Source organism: Muntiacus reevesi, unplaced genomic scaffold (genome assembly GCF_963930625.1).
Source record: "Muntiacus reevesi unplaced genomic scaffold, mMunRee1.1 SCAFFOLD_99, whole genome shotgun sequence".
NCBI lineage: Eukaryota > Metazoa > Chordata > Mammalia > Artiodactyla > Cervidae > Muntiacus > Muntiacus reevesi.
In genome coordinates, this window is record NW_027078034.1 from 362,175 (window position 1) to 380,268 (window position 18,094).

The 18,094-nt window shown below is 36.2% G+C and overlaps 1 pseudogene; it reads right to left on the minus strand.

Moving 5' to 3' along the window:
* The window catches only part of LOC136155423 (centrosomal protein of 135 kDa-like), a 36,122-nt pseudogene that overhangs the window by 15,867 nt on the left and 2,161 nt on the right, over positions 1 to 18,094 (minus strand).

Here is an 18,094-nt window from a genome sequence, read left to right on the forward strand (position 1 = left end):
AACACAACATTGTAAATCAACTCTATTCCAATAAACTTTTTTTAATTTCTAGAAATATAAATAATATAAATATAAAATAATAATATAAAAATAAATAAAAATAATATAAAAAACCAAATATATAATACAATGGGATATTACTGGCCATAAAAAAGAAGTAATGATACATGCTATGATATGCATGAACATTGAAAACAATGGGTTAAGTGTAAATCACACATAAAAGGTTTACATATTGTATAATTTCATTTACATAGAATATCTAGAATAGGCAAATTATAGATTACAGAGACAGAAAGCAGATTAGCAACTGTCAGAGGTTGAGCAGAGGAAAACGAGGATTGACTGCTAATGGGTACGAGGTTTCTTTCTGGAGTGATTAAAATGTCCTGGAATTAGTAGTGATGGCTGTACTACTTTGTATCTATACCAAAACCGCTGTACACTTAAAACAGTAAATATGATAGGTAAATTATATTTAGCAAAAAAATGTAAAATAAAACATAAAATTTTTAATGAAAATTCTAGCAATTCAATACAAAACCTACTCACCAGTTGAAGTTTTCCCATTGTTTCTTCAAGATTCCACATTTCAGAAAGGTTTTTTTTAATCTCTTTCTAGGAATGAAAAGCTTATTAGGTACATACCTAAAAGTCAAGAATACTTAATGCTAGGTGACAGTGAAGATGAGGCCAAGTCATTTTTGAGTAATTCATGTTCCCTGCCATCAGTGAGAGCCAAAGCTTCAGCCAGCTCTAGGCCTCAGTTTCCATGAAGAGGACGCAAAGTTTAGCTTTCTCTTTAATTTCTGGTATCCTGAATGCTTATAGGGACCTATTTGTAACACGTGCAACAAGAGAGCCACTTGAAAATCTTCTGTCTGTGTACTTGTAGGACTTTCCTCAAGCCTTGATGTTTAGAATTCCTCTTACGGCCCTGTCATTTCCTGACTTTCCTACCCTATTTGCTTTTCCACCACCCACTACTATCAACCTGGGCTTGTGCTCAGTGCTCAGCTGTGTCCAACTCTTGGCTACCCCGAGGACTGCAGCCCACCATGCTCCTCTGTCCATTGAATTCTCCAGGCAAGAATACTGAAGAGGGCTGCCATGCCCTCATCCAGGAGACGATCAACCTGGATCCTCTAAATGGCAACTAAGAGTGCTGAATGCCAAGGTTAAAATATTATGACCTAACAGGAATCTTTTACTCAGCCAAGTTGTCATTCTCAACTACTGCCCATGTGACATGTGAAACTGTTCAGTATGTTGTGCACACATGAGAGAATATGCAAAGAAAGTAGAAAAGGAGAGCAATGAGATAACAGAAATACTGCAAAGAAACCAAAGTCACAAAAGCAAAATTAAAACTGTACTAATCGAGACTTCCCTGGTGGTTCAATGGCTAAGACTCCATGCTCCCAACACAGGGGGCCCAGGTTTGATCCCTGGTCAGGGAACTTGATCCCACGTGCCAACTAAGACTGGTAAAATAAACAATTTTTAAAAATTGCACTAATTATGTTTTCTTCATTTTCAAGGTTGTTTTGGCTATTCTGGGTCCCTTGAGATCCATATGAATTTTTGGATTTTTTCCTATTTTTGTAAAAAAAACTATCCCTGGGATTTGGAGAGGGATCACACTGAATCTGCAGATTATTTTGGGTAGTGGGGACATTCAAACAATAAAGTCTTCCAATCCATGAACATAGGATATCTTTCCATTTATTTCTGTCTCTAAATTCTTTCAGCAGTGTTCTATAGTTTTCAGTATATAAGTCTTTTGCCTCCTTGGTTAAGTTTATCCCTAAGATCTTCATTCTTTTTGACGCTACTATAAACAGGATTATTTTCTTAATTTTCTTTTTGGATTTTAATATAGAAATGCATCCAGATTCCTATGCAATGATTTTGTATCCTGCAAGTTTGCTGAATTTATTAGTTCTTTTTTTTTTATTGGCATCTTTAGGGTTTTCTGTACATAATATCATCTCATCTGGAAACAAAATTTTACTTCTTTATTTCCAATTTGAATGCCTTTTACTTCTTTTTCTTGCCTAATTCCTCTGGTCAAGACTTCCAGTACTATGTTGAACAGAAGTAGAGAGAATGGACATCCTAGTCTTGTTTCTCATCTTAGAGGGAAAGGTTTCAGTATTTCACCACTGGGTATGATGTTAGCTGTGGGCTTTTCACATATGGCCTTTATTGACGCAGTTTCTTTCTATTCTACTAATTAATGGAGATGACACTGTATAAGATTAATTCATTTTAGTTTGATGTAAAGTAGTGACCTTAAAACTATCAATAGGTTATACTCATACTTGGGATAATATAAAGATTATCCAAGTATTATGCAAAACTATCATATACATACAGTTTTACAAAATCAATATCTGGATTCCTAATTTGCAAATATCCTTCTTAAAAATTATCTACCTGAAAACCTGTGGTCTAGGTATCATGTGAATTCTTCTTTCCCATCTACCCTCCCACAATTGCCTTTTGCCCACTTTTCAAAAGAAAAGCAAGCTTCTAATTTCATACTATAATATCTCTACATATAAAAAACTTCTGAAGTACCAGACAACACCTGAAATGTTGGGGCTGGTCAAAGCCTTTTATTAAGATGCTATTTTCTCCCATTATATCTTACTAAAAGATGTCTTTTCAGTACAATTTTACTTTTTTAGCTGATAAGTACCAACATTTGTGCTACATCTGTCACTTTGATCCATTGACTACTAATAATTATAATGATAACACTTTTTACAGGAAAATGCTAACATTCTGAACCTTACAGTCACAGGACATTTTTAAATTAAAAAAATTTCAATTCATGTGTGTTTTTAATTGCACAGACATTTGATAGTTATCATAAAAAGATATTCAAGCATAAAATATGTTACAATAAGATACAATTTTGTGGGGATTTCAAGAAGGGTCATTTGGATTCTACTGGCTATATTTATAAGAACAATATGACAACTTTAAGAGATCAATGTTTACAACTGATTAGAAATTACATCCTTTGCATCTATTTAAAGATGAAAAATGTTAGCTACCAACTTAAAAATGTACAAGGACATATACAGTTTCAAAAAATACCTTTAAAGGGTTCATGAGCACATAATGACCTAGAGGACAAACTTCAGAAGTCTGCTCATAATGCAGAGAAAGGACAGATGAAAATCTTGAGTGAAAAGAGGAAGGAATCTGGAGAATTGCCATAAGAATAGATGTGCTTCAGAAAGACGCGTGAACAACTGGAGAAAGTGCCAACATTTAGAGCATGTAAATAACACTTTAAAAAAGCTTGAATTACAAAACAAACCAAAAGACCTGGATGGGATATCAAAAGAACTCAAGCTCACTCCACTCCAGGAGAATTAACGAGCGCCCCCACAGCTGAGACGTACCTTTGCTTCCTCAAGTTCTTTGTCGGCAGTCTTGAGCACTTCTTCTTTATGTCTTTCCAACTGCTGTGCTAACTGGTCTATTTCAGTTAATTCCTGGCAGAGTTTTTCATTTTTGTTACTTAAATTAACAACTTCAGATGTTACTGTTTCCTTGGTTTCCATAAGCTCTTGTATATGCTTTTCCAGGTCTTTATTAGCTTGCTGAAGAAAGTCAACCTAAATGGAATTTCTAATTCATAAATCAATAAATCGGAAAATTATCAAATACTGAACTTTCAAAATACTTCAAAACACTGTGTTTTTTAAAATACTGAAACTTAAAACTCCAGCTATTCTACATTTTCAAATTTATAGTTTTGATTTGTAAAACTGCTGATGAGTGGTTTTGTAAAAATATATATATGTCTTCAGTTTTCAAGCATGGAAGGAAAGGATAAGTAAGAAATTTGTGTGAGCCTTTTCCCAATATAGAGTTCTAAATATATGACAAGATTACCACTATGATGATATTAGTCTGGAGTGCAGTCCCATACAGTAGCCACTAGCATCTGCATATGGCTGCTGAGCACTTAAAATGTGGCTAGTCCAGAGGTGTGCTATAAATACAAAGAGGAGTCCAAAGACTCAGTACAAAAAAATAGTACAATATGCCAAAGATATCTGACAACACCAACTACATGTTGAAATGATAACATTTTGGATATATGTAAGTAGATACACTATTAAAATTAATTTCACTTGTTTTTACTTTTTTTAATCAGACTACTAGGAAATTTTAAATGACATATGTGGCTCATACCCTATTTCTACTGAACAGCACTGCTCAAGAGCTATGCTAATATTTGGGACTTAATCTACTCTGGCTGCAGTCCAGGCAGCAGTGATATCTATATTTCTAAAGATCCTATGGAAACAACCTAATGTCCTTGACAGGTGAATGGATAAAGATGATGTAGTGTGTGTGTGTGTGTGTGTGTGTGTGTGTGTGTGTGTGTGTGTGTGTGTGTGTGTGTGTGTGTGTGTGTGTGTGTGTGTGTGTGCGCACAAGAGTATTATTCAGCCATAAAAAGAAGGGAATAAAGCCATTTACAGACACATGGGCAAACCTAGAGATTATCACACTAAATGAAGTCAGAAAGAAGACAAATACCAGGTGATATCCCTTATGTGTGGAATAAAAAAATACAAATGAACTTACTTACAAAGCAGAAACAGACTCGAAGACACAGAAAACAAATTTATGGGTACCAAAGGGGAGAGGGGATTGGGGAGGGATAAATTAGGAGTCTGGGATCAGCAGATACAAACTGTTGTATATAAAATACACAAGGTCCTACCATATAGCACAGGGAACTATATTCAATAACATGTAATAAAACATAATGGAAGGACTTCCCTAGTGGTCCAGTAGTTAGGAATCCCAGCTGCCAAAGCAGGGGACACTAGCGCAACCCTCATCCAGAAACTAGGATCCCGCAGGCCACGGGGCAACTAAGCCTGAAAAATGCAACTCCCGAGCCCGCCCGCTGCAACTGCTAAAGACTGGGCCCTGGAGCTCAAGCTTGGCAAGAAGAGAAGCCGCCTCCGCAAGACGCCTGTGCGCTGCCTACAGTCGCCCCGGCCGTGGGAACCAAAGCCCACGTGCAGCACAGGAGCCCCAGTGCAGTTAAAAACGAAGAGCCACAACGGAAAAGAATATGAAAAACAACACTGATACAATACGGATAACTGAGTCACTTGCTGCACGCCAGAGAGTAACACACAGTGACTCAGCTGTGCTTCAGTTAAAAAAAATTTCTAAAGGCCATTTGTCATGTTTCAAGAAATCTCTTGTTCTTTCACTCTTAGGTCAAACGCATGGCAAGGCAAACTACTACATAGTTAAATAAAAACTATGTTTACTTTTTATATTTATTTTTAAAAATAATATTTGTAATATTATAAAAGAAATAAAAATTTTGAAAATGGAGAAAATCATAAAGAAGACTATCTCACCACACAAAGATAAACCTTTATTAGTGTATTTTGGCGTAGTTCTAGTGTTTTCTCTCTCTGAAAGTACATATACAATTTTTAAAGCAAATTGAGGATTACTTTTTACCTGTAGTTTATTCTCTTCTTTTAAACACCTAATACTGTGGTATTATCAATTCCTACACCTCATTAAATATAAAAACAGGATTTTTCAACAGCTGTACCCAATTTTGGATACTCTGACTCTATGTAATTTTTTCTGCTGTAGATAATACCCAAATAAAAAACCCTTCCACCTTTACAAACCCAAAGACTGTTAAAAACACTTACAACTTTATACGCTCAGTGAAATAATCATAAGAGTCGTGACCTGAATATTAAAATGAGCAATAAGCTTTTCATTGGCTTTATTTCTAGTCTCCAGAGAAAGGATATCAGAGGAGCGACCCCCATCCAATGCAATCGACAGTCGTTCTATCTCTCGTTCTCTAAGTTCAATCTGAAAACATAAAGTTGTGCTATCATTTTTAAAGATATGGTTTTGAACTGAAATGATTAACACTGCACAAATGTTTATTTGAATATACTTCCATTTTTCTTATGTCCCACAATGTACACAAAAGATTAGCATTCATATATGTTACTGACACATAAATGGTATTATGAGATCCATTTAAGCAGAGCAAAAATATACACAGAAAATCTCAACCTAAGAATTGTCAACACAGGTTTCATAAGTATTTTTATTGAAGAGATTCTTTCTAATTTTATGTTTTGTTTTTTCCCTCCTCTAAGATTAGGCAATGTTTATACAAAAAGAAACTAAGTCCCGGAACTGAGTTTGAACTACTTCAGTGCCTGGTGAAATAAATGGGAGATAAACAAATGAATATAAAACAAAAAGAAAGTGATTTGCTATTGAAACTCATTATTAAAAAGGATATAAGGCCGGAATGAATTTGCTTTACTATCTATTATGTAGAAAAAAACAGACATACAATCAAAAACATCCCTACCAACCATGAATTCACATGCAAGAATCTACAAAAACACACACACTTTCAAACTTTGGTTTTCTTTTCAAAAAAAAAATTGAAAACAAAAACCAAGTATTCAATTTAACAAACAATTATTGAGCATAGTTCTAAATATACAAATATGAATAAAACATGATCCCTTACTTTCAGGAACACACAGCTTTACAGGAAAAGCAATAAAGTAAACCAATAATTGCTTTAATATGTTGTTCAATGATACAATAATAGAAATAGGTATATAGTACCAAAATAGTCAAGGGAACAAATAAGTCCAAAAAAGTTATAAAATATGCCAGGCAGAGAAGAAAGGAGGGATATTCTAGGCAGTGACAAAGAAGCACAGGCAACACGCTATGTTTAAAGGAGCAGAAGTGACTCAGTGTGACTGAATTACAACACGCAAGGGGAATTAACAGTTGGAGATGAGGCCAAAGAATTAGGCAGGAACTAATTATGATAAGCTCTGTATACTTCACTAGGGAGAAATATTACTCAGGACTAAAGGGTGAATGTGATAAGAATAGGGCCAGAAGCAAGGAGACCTACTGTAGGAACATATGAGAGATGATTAGAGCCTAAGAAACAGTGGGACAGGACAGAACAGAATATGTAAGTTTAAGAACTGATAGAACTCGGCAAGTGGTATGTGACAGGCAGAGAATGAGACGTATAAAGACTCCAGAATGCTGGCTTGGGTCGATGCTGAAGCTTCCAACCAAAGTTGAGCATATAGAAGGAGAAACGAATGTGAGACAGAAGCTGAAAGTTCAGCACTAGGCATATGTGAACACACAGCCTTCATCCAAATGGAAATGCCAGTGTCAAGCTGGGCATATCAGAACAGAACTCAGCAGAGAAGTGTCAGCCTGAGAGGCTGGGGAGTCACCAATATTCAGGTAATAAACTAAGAGAGTAGATGAGACTATCTGAGAAAACATGGAGAGGAGAAGTCAAAGAATCCTGGGGTTTGGTGATATTTTAGGGAGGAGGCAGACAAAAGAGCAAAGACGATATTATAAGAGGCTAAAAAAAAAAAGGCAAGAAAAGGAAAACAAAAAGAAAATGAAGCCACAGAAGAGTTTCAAAGAGAAATGATCAATAATGTCAAATACTGCAGAGTGAGTCAGGAAAATGAAGACTTAAAGTATCCTTCCGGATGCGGCAACTAATGTCAATGGTAACAGTAACTAGACCAACTTATACAGTGGGGGACAGAGGCCAACAGAAGGTTAAGAAGTGAACAGGAAGTGAAGAAGTAGAGAAAGAAGAATAAGACACCCTTTAGACTGGCTCAGACGGTAAAGCATCTGTCTGCAATGCAGGAGACCCGGGTTCGATCCCTGGGTTGGGAAGATCCCCTGGAGAAGGAAATGGCAGCCCACTCCAGTATTCTTGCCTGGAAAATCCCAAGGACCGCGGAGCCTGGTAGGCTACCATCCGTGGGGTCGCAAAGAGTCAGACACGATGGGGTCACAAAGAGTCGGACATGACTGAGCAACTTCACTTTCACTTTCAGAGAAGTAGGCATGAGGGAGAAGAAGGCCTTAGTTAGCAAGAGGGGAAAGGTAATTAAAAGATTTTTTAAGGGGTATTAGTGATGATGATAAAAGCATCTCCTCACAGTACTGAAAAAATGTATACTCATTAAAATGGCCATATAAGTTTGCTAAAGAATAACTGATTAAAGCAATATCCTAAGGAGAAGAGAGGGAATGGGGCCAAGCACACAAAACAGGAAGAATACCATCCTACCCATTAAGTCTTAAGGAGAACCTGTGAATATTGCTCATTTTAAAGGCAGAGATAGGAAAATGAAAAAGAAGATGATGTCCTAAGAAGGAGGGTGTTACAGGCCATGGAAAGAGCTTGAAGAGAACAGTAAAATCTGGAATATATGCTGAGAACAGAACAAACTCCCACCAAAAAAAAAAAAAACTGATAGAGCAGACTCAATCAAGACTGATAACCACATGAAATTGGTGATTTCAATCAGAACGGTCAGGCTATTTTCTTCAAACGCCTCAGCCACCTCATGGAGACAATAAAGACTGATCAGTTTATGTTCATAAAGTACTTAGAAAAAAAATGTGATGAAAGAATGACTGAATATAAATTGAAAAATATCAATTAATATTCATCTCATATGCATATTTGATATGTTCAACATCTCTCCATAAAGTAAGTTTTTTGGATGACATTACTACAATTCCTTTTAACTCCATCTATCCAAGTGATCTTCAAAGTACTTTATAAACTTAACACTTATACCAATACACAGGTTATATCTATACTGGTATGTGCAGATTTCTTTACTCCAAAAAAACGTAGTTATGTGCAGAATATGAAAAACGTGCTACCTGATTTAAACTTCAGTAAGCATATTAAGAAAGAAAGCCTATAATTACCCAAATCAGAATTTATCCAAGACACAAAAAGAAAGTATAAAAGAACAAAGGTTGTTCAAAGTTTTCATGTAACCCCGAGTCTATTTACTCCCTTGCTTCTTTAGAAAACCATCTTATGGGGCACCAGTGCTTATAGAGAAAGTTTTCACGTAACCCCAAATCTGTTCACTCCCTTGCTTCTTTACAGAGCACCAGTGCTTTTAGAGAAAACATTCAACAAGCATGGCCACTTGGAAGAGTAACTTTCAAAGACATACTCAAAATGATAAAATCTACAGAAAGGGTAAAACAAGTTTTTAAAAAGACTATCATAAAGCATAATACACTTCAATAAAATATCTCTTGAGATGGAAACAGTTAATATGGTCATAATATTTGGGGAGATATATGACTCACCTTAAAAAAAAAACAAACTACTACTCACCTCAATGCATAGTGCAGGGAATGAACTGAAGGCTCTGAAGCCATCTAAGCCATTCCATCTATTAATTCTATTAACGAATTTACTAAAAAGAAAAGCTGTATTAAAAACTCAGGTATCAGAAATATTAAACATAACCCAATTCTATTTACAGTCACAGCGCACTCACCTCAATCCCAACTAGATAAATAAAAAATCCTACCTGCTTGTTATAATCTCAGTCCACTTTCCATCACTGCTAACTTCTCTTGTAACTGGCACACTTCCTGTTGAAGTTCTTGAATTCTGAAACATATTTATAAGTAATTTCAATATATTTTTGATAAGAAATACAAAATTACAAAAGTGAAATTAGATGCCTTCTTTTAAAAACCCTGAACTTTTTGTTTCTCAGTGAGGTAGGAGGTGCTGGGCCAAAGGGTTCCCAGGCCACAGCACAGAGTACATTATCTTAGAGATTTAATTTTATAAGAACAGATACAAAACTGAGTGGTAAATAATCTGAAACTCAGAATCATTATGTCTCCTCAGAATCATTATGTCTCCTACTGCATTTTGAGTCTTAAGACAAATTCTTCTGGGTACTGTTGCCAATTCTTAGGTTCAGGGAACTAAGCATCAAATCTAAAACTCACAATACTATTAAGTGAAATAAGGGACTAAATGTTTTCTGACCCCACATGACCCTGTATTTTCTAACAAATTATCTTGCAATCTTAGAGAGAAGAAAAATACTAAGAAATACCAATTTTCCAGGTACCTACAGCAAAAAAAAACCTACTCTTTCCTGGAACTTGTTAATTCCCAGAAAATCAAGATTTGTCTAAATCATCTGAATTGTATGAATGCCTAAATGTACTGTACTACATCAAACTTTGCCAAGCATTAACAAAACAGGACATAATCACTTTCATACTGGAAAAATGAAGCCTGAAGCCAGGTTTAATTTTGAGAGAGATTTTCCATAGGGTCGGCACAGCACCACTGAACACTGCGTGTACCTGCTGCTAGTACTACCAGAGCCAACACCGCCCACTGACCTAGGAGCAGGAGCGCAGCACGCACGCGACCGCACCCACACACGCATGAGTGACTGAACACAGTGCATGTGCAAAGTAAAACAAGTAAGATAATCAAGAGACTGATGCTACCTACCATGGCTTGACAGAAAAGAAGAATGCTAAGGCAAAGAAAGAGACAGAAAAGATACACATGTTGTTGTTCAGTTACCAAGCTGTGTCCAACTCTGCGACCCCATGGACTGCAGCATCCCAGGCCTCACTGTTCCTCACCATCTCCCAGAATTTGCCCAAGTTCATGTCCATTGAATCGAATACATATGGAGCCGTCTAAAACTCGGTAAATAATACTAACATATTGTCTAAGTCCTAATTTATAAGTACCAGAAAAACACAAAATATTTCATGGGTAAAGTCAAGTAAGTGTATAAATACAGGTACATAATATTGTGTGAGAATAACTGAGCTGAAGACCCTAATTAGTCCCCCAATCAATGTCCTTTTTTTAAATTGCTACAGACATTAATAACAAAGTAGAAAACTCTCTCATATTGTCTACATGATCTACAAGTAAAAAGCCGGCTGCACTAGCCATTCCCACTAGTGTGTTCTGCACCTAAACCGCGTCTGCAGCCGAGACCTGAGAGGCTGTCACTCGCGCTCTCCTGCTCCTCTGCACCTTCTAACATGTTCTTAATGGCATTCTGTGTATTTCCCCTTGTCTCACCTTCTTACCGGGTTGTAAGTTTCTCAAAAGTTGCATCTTTACAGCCCGAGAACACTTACATAGCCTTTTCCAAAGAGTTTATTGAAATTATAATTAAAATAGAATTTACACCTGATTCCAAGTTAAGGAAACACCAACATACAGAGCTAGAGAATCATGAAGCAAGACTTTCACAGCCAGTTACAAGTCTACTCATGCTACTGGCATTTGAGAAAAATCTCAACTAACAGAGAATCTGTGGAAGATTTACTTGGGTGATAAAGCTGAATGTCAAAGCAACTCTACTGAAATAGGCTCTAGGTGGCACTAAACTGTTTCAAAGCAAATATGGACAGAAACCTCAGATATATGATTTACTTGAAATCAAATTTCAAAACAAGTGAAAACCTTCAATATTCAGAATATATTCAGAAAGCATTTACTGGATGCTTATGCAAAGTTCTATGCTACACACCAGAGATAGGCTAGTTAAGAAGACAAAACCGTACTATCAAGAAACTTAGGGCTAACCAAGTGATGAGGTAACTAAAGCCAACAGAGGATTCTTTAATGCACCTGTCATCAGCCACGGGCAGGAGGTCTGCGATGTAAGGGCCATCCGGCTGAGGAACCGGATATGAACTGATTTCAGAGGGAGGGACTGGTTCATCAATCTGCATGCGCTGGCGCCTGAAAGCAATATTTCTTTTCTTGCCACCTAAAAAAAAAAGCAAATGTGTATTTCAAAAAACTGAAAACAAAACACTGTCTTAGAATTAAATAGTTCAGAAGGCTAGCCTTTTTGTTATAAACTATGTCTCTGGGTCTTATTACATAAGAGCCAGGTCAAATGTTTTCTCCCTTACATATAAATACCTACCTGATCTTTAACTGAACAACTCATTTCTGCAAACCTCAACAACACATGGTTAGAAAGCAACCTTTATTTTCTGCATGCTTGGTATATATGCCCAGATTTAATCTGTCCCTTCATGAGATGGGGACCAAACTCTGGCAAGATTAAAAGTTGAGTGTGCCTTGTGGTACATAACAGAGCCCAAGAAGTCATCGCCAGCAGAAAACTGTCAAATGAGAAGCTTCAAGGCAATGATAACTAAAATAAACATGTTTATTAAGCAAGGCCAAAGGAGAAGATAACTGAAACTTTAAGAATCAAAATCAGTATATAGCAGAATATGTATCCTGAATTAATGGGGAATTTTCTTAATTATCCTTAAAACCAGCAGGAGTAATTTCTTTTAATGGCTAGATATATCCCATGTTGGTCCAAACCACAAGGATAATTCAGCTTTTCCAGTACCTGGTCAAGATTAGACACGTACTTGAAAAACTAACTGAACCTCACAAAGAACAAACACAACCCATAACTCTGTCTTCCTCAGAATCCTAACAAGTTTTCTATACTCCTACCCTCTTGTTTTGAGGATGAAGAAATCAGGTCAAGAGCATTTAGGTGACCTGCTTGTAGTTACACACCTGAACATGCAAACCACTTTCTTCTTCCCTCATCTCCTGGTTTTCCTCCTCGGCTGGTCCTTCTCAGTTTCTCTCAGAGACCCTCTTCTTCCATCTGTGCCTTAAAAGACAATTTCCTAGGGTCTGTCTTTGGTTCTCCTCTCTTTCCAATCTACATAATCTCACTAGTAACTCCTACCACAGTCAAAGCTTCAGTTCTCAGGATATTCCAATGATTTCCAAATGTGACTCTCCATCTAGGACCATATTTCTGAGGACAGATCTACATATTCCACTGCATACTAGGAGTTTCAATGTGAATGTCCTGTGGATAAAACATATTCAACAAACCCTTTGTAGACGGTGGACTTCTGTTCTGTTTTCCATATTCCCTATCTTAAGAAATAGTACCAGGACATCCTTGGTGGTCTTGTGGTTAACACTAGGGGCGCAGGTTTGATCCCTGGTTAAGGAACTAACATCCCACATGCCCCATGGTGCAGCCAAAAAAAAAAAAGAGAAAGAAATAGTATTAATATCCTCATTCATCCACTCATTCACTTCAAACAGAAATTTGGAAATTCCTCTACATCCCAAGTTTACTAAATTTATCCATCCCTAAATTTTAGAGATTACACCTCTAAATCACCCTTGATTTAGGCCCACTCTTTTCTCAGAAAATCTAATTATCCTCCTTTTTTAGTTTTCTTAATCTTTTAGTTTCTTCTGAGATGTTCCCCCACATTTCGGCATCTCTTCTGCCCTTGGCTCATGGTCCTCGCTCTCCCAGCTTATTTTCTGCCACGGATTCCTCCCTGATCCTGGCCTCCCAGTTTGCAATTCTTCAGTTCTTAGAGTCTCCTCTTCACTCAGCTCCAGGCACAGAGTAACATGATTAAGCCTGGACTGTGTTACCAGACAGAACTGAGCCAGCTTCCAGATCTTCAGCTCTCTTCTGAGGCAGCCTTCATTCTGACCAAATTACTGCTGGTCCTCGCCGTGTTCTTTAATCCCTCAGTCTCTACCAAGTCTCATAATTCAGCACCTCCCTTCCCCTCATTTACTTCCGTGACCTTAATCTCATGGTTCAGACACCTCCATGGTCTGGTTACTACTACTGGGGGTTCTTCCATCAACTTTGAGCCTGGACAACCACTAACGCTGCATATGCCCCATCATTTCTTTTTCCTTCTCTGATAACTACTGAGCATTAGGCTAAGAAGACTAAAATAAACTAAGAAATAACAAAGTATATCATTTTCAAAGTCTTTAGAGTATGAATTATTTTTATAATTAATAATGATGATAATAATAATAGAAAAAAGAATTCAAATTAATAATGAAAGAAAACCCTAGGCACTGAGGATAGACTACTTACACCTAAGAAGTTTACTGTTATATAAGTTTCTAAGCACATGTATAGAATATAAGCTGGGTCTCCAGAAATCAATTTTAAAGGTTCTGTGACTATCCAAATACATTTTTTCAAATACTAAAGTCTAAAGCATGAATACCCAAAGTCCCATTTCAGTCAACAGTTTTAACATCTTTAAAAGATTAGATGTATATAATTTGTTTTGAGAGGGAACAGATTCACCTGGAGTTTGAACTACAGCTTGCAAACTCTTTTCTTGAAGCTGTTGAATTTTTCCATTCTTAGCTTTACTTTCTTTCTCCATAAGTTTGAGTTTATGAATATATTGATTATTTAGAAATTTCAGATCAGCTGTTTCATGTGCGCACTTTTTCAATGTGGTTTTCAACTCTTAAAATGAAAAAGATTTAAAGAGCATTTTATACATCAAGAAGTTCTCCCATTTCATAAAACAAAATAATCACAATAATTTGAAAGGCTCCACCTGATTCTTATATGCTTTGTTAGAAGGTTGTAACTTTTCTACCACGATTAACAAAACTGCAAACAAGTCACTAAGCACAAAAAGGAATTATATTTTTCTTCTGTGATGAGACTAATATGAGCTTTTGATCCAGTAAATTGGATATGAAGCTAAGGGATTATCAATTCATGCCAAGCATTAGCCAGGGCTTTCTACTAAATACAAGAAGATTTTATAATAAGTTAGCCACATAATTTACCCTTTGCCTAGTACCTCTGAAATCATTCTATCTTCCAGGTCAAAAACAGGGTATAAAAGAATCAGAACAATAGACACACAACTTTTTCTCAGAAACACAGAAGTTGTTACAAGGAAATTTTTCTTCAGTACCAGCATTTAATATTTTCTACAGCAACTTCTGGGCTTCCCAGATGCCACAGTTGGTAAAGAATCTGCCTGCCAATGCAGGAGACACAAGAGATGCGGGTTCAATCCCTGGGTTGGGAAGATCCCCTGGTGAAGTAAAAGGCAACCCACTCCAGTATTCTTGCCTGGAAAATTCCATGGACAGAGGAGATTGGTGGGTTACAGTTCACAGGTTCACAAAGAGTCAAACACAACTGAGCGCACACCACAACCATTACAGCAATTTTAATTCTAAAAATGTAATCCACATTCAGTGAAGATGAATATAGTTGTGGAATGCAAATTTATTTTTCTTGTGGAAATTCTTCAACACACCCTACAATATTTCAGGAACTATCAGTAGGAAGACTATCACATTTTCTAATCAATAGTTTCAAAGGTAGAGTAGGATTTCCCACATATAAAATGAAAAGGGCAAAAATTTCAAAAGTCACAAAAATTTACCTTTAATATGTTGACCTGATTGTTCTCTCAGTTTCATTAATTCCAGGTATAATTCATTATTTTCTTTACTCAACCTTGCATTTTCAAGTTTATAAGGTTCCAATACAAAATCAAAATTGGCACTCTCTTTTTCAGCTTTCACAGCAGATAATTTTGATTTCCGAAGACTTTCTGTTGTATGAACTAGATCACCAACATTAAAGAATGGAAAATGCAAATACAAGGAAACATTCTATTAACTTTTAATAACTAAAAGCAGACTTCTAAAAGGACTTAAATGTTAATACTAACATGCTATCAAATCGAAAATCAAACATACAAAAACAAACACTAGAGGTCTTTCAAGGTACTAAGAAGGTCTCAAAACTTTCCTGTCGTAATTAAGTTATAAAACATATACATATAGGCAGAACCATCTTTAAACCTGATCTCACTCACCCCCCATGTCTAATTAGTCACCTGATCCTGTGGAATCTGTGAATCTTACTTGGTCATTTAACATTTACTGAATGCCTGCTACATGTTAAGTGTCAGGGATGCAACAAACACGGATCAGTTACCTACCTCTAAGAACACAGATGAACAGAATATTCACTACATCAACATTTACTGGGCAGGGAACATGGTAAGGAACCCACTGACATGGAGCTTATATCCTACTAACAATTTGTCAAAAGTTACGGTACTATGTGATAAACTCAATAAATATTTCAGTGCCGACCTTGTGTTCAGCCTGTCCTAGGTATGGCGGTGAAACAGTCAGTCTCTAGTTTCTTGGAAGTCTGCATTCTAATGGGAAGGTAAAACAAATTTCCAACAACAATAACAGCTAAGGTAACGTGCAGTATATGTGACAGAGAGCTGCAGGCCATATAGCTAACTGAGCGTAAAGACAAAGCAGGAAGGAGAGGAGAAAGAGACTTTACAGGCAGACAGAACAGCACATGGAGAGACCAAGGGCGAGAGCAAACATGTTTTCAGGAGCTTAGGTGGTTGGTGCAGGGAAGATGAAGGGAATGTAAAATCACTGGGGAAAATGTGTGTCAGTTTCTTGGAAAGTTAAACATACTCCCACCCTATAATTCTGAATTGCTGACCTAGAACTAGATCATGAAGGATTCTGGAGGCCATACTAGAGACCACAAAGTATCTTTCATCCACTCTCTTCTTTTCATCATTATCACTTATAGTCCTACTGCAAAAACTTCCTAGACCATTTCTCTGCTCTAATTAGTCTCAAATCACAGTAATAAGATTCATGTGGAAAAGAATAAAAATCACAAAGAATCTTTCAGCTAAATTAACATGTTCACAGCTAAAGTCATGATCAACCACCTTAGATCGGCATTATAAATTCGTAGCAATTAGAGACCAGTGACTAACATAATATCATGTCAACTGCATTTCAATAAAATAAAAACCAGTGAATAAAGCAGCTACAGAACTCCTAACTAGATCAGAAAATCACATTAAAAACTGTATTTTACTCACAGACAAAACCCTCAGAAACATTTACTCTAAACAGTATAGACTGCACGGTGACCCTGGAGTTTTGCGACGTGGAGAAGAGAGAAGCTTCAGACGATTTAAGGACTTTAAAAGTCTACCCATTTCTGTACTAAAGCACAAAGCTCAACAAGAAACTAGATAAAGGGGATTCAGGGTCACACAAGTTTGCAGTAGTGTTCCCATCTTTACCTGAAAAGTTTCTCCACCAAAGGTAAACAGTCCACTGTCAAAGTCTGGCGGTATCCCAACGGATCCAATCTTTTCCTAATATTAAGATACTTTCTTTCTGCAGCTGTAGTCATCTTGTGTTCCAAACTAGGTTTATTCACTTCCAAAAATTAAAATCCTATAAGAAAAGAGTGAAACATCATTCTATTATCAGTTATTATTATTGTTTAATGTTTTAAAAAAGGATTCTTTTATTATGAAGCAATTATTTTTTTTTATTTCTTTTCAGGCAGACAGCTCTCTAGAATATTTAGATTTATTTAAATCCAATGCTAAAGATATCCATGTTGCTGCATTAAAATAAATATCCCCTCATAAACTTAATACACAGAAGTTAAAACAATAAAACCTCTAGACAAAAGAAAGAAGAATATTTTTTCAAACCTGAGACAGGCAGAGAATACTTAGAGAAGCCTCTTTTAAGTTTTTCTTTTAAATATAAAAGAGAAACTTGATAAATTGGATTTCTTCAAATTAAAAATGTCTGCTTATCAAAATATATCCTTTTATTTGACAAAACAAAAACTTAGAAGAGTAGGAGAAACATATGCATAATATCTAACAAAGGATTTGTATACAAAATACAGAAAGAACCCTTACAATTCAATAATAAAGATAACCCAATAAGAAATGCAAGGCTAAGATTTGCAAAAGATATTTAAATGAGAATAATCATATGAAAAGATGCTTAACACCACTAGACATCAGAGAAATACAAATTAAAACCACAATGAAATATAATTTTGTTCATACTAGAATGGCTAAAATTGAAGGTACAATACTAAATGTCTTCAAGGACTTGGAGTAACAGGAATTTTCATATTGCTACCGGAGTGTGAAATCACTGTGGAAAAAGTTTGTGGGAGGGAGGCTCAAGAGGGACAGGATATATAAGTCCTCATAACTGAGTCACGCTGTAGTACAGCAAAGCCAACACAACTCGTAAAGCAATTATCCCCCAATTAAAAATAAATTAAAAAGTGTGGCAGTTTCTCATAAATTTAAACATACTTCTAGCCTATGACTGTGTAATTCTACTCCAAGGTACTTACTCAAGAACATGAAAATAAACATCTATAAAGAGACTCTACAAGAATATTTGAAGCATCTTTATTCATGATAGCTTCAAACTGGAAACAACCTATACAGAAGAAGGATAAGGACACTATACTTAAACAATGTAATATCACTC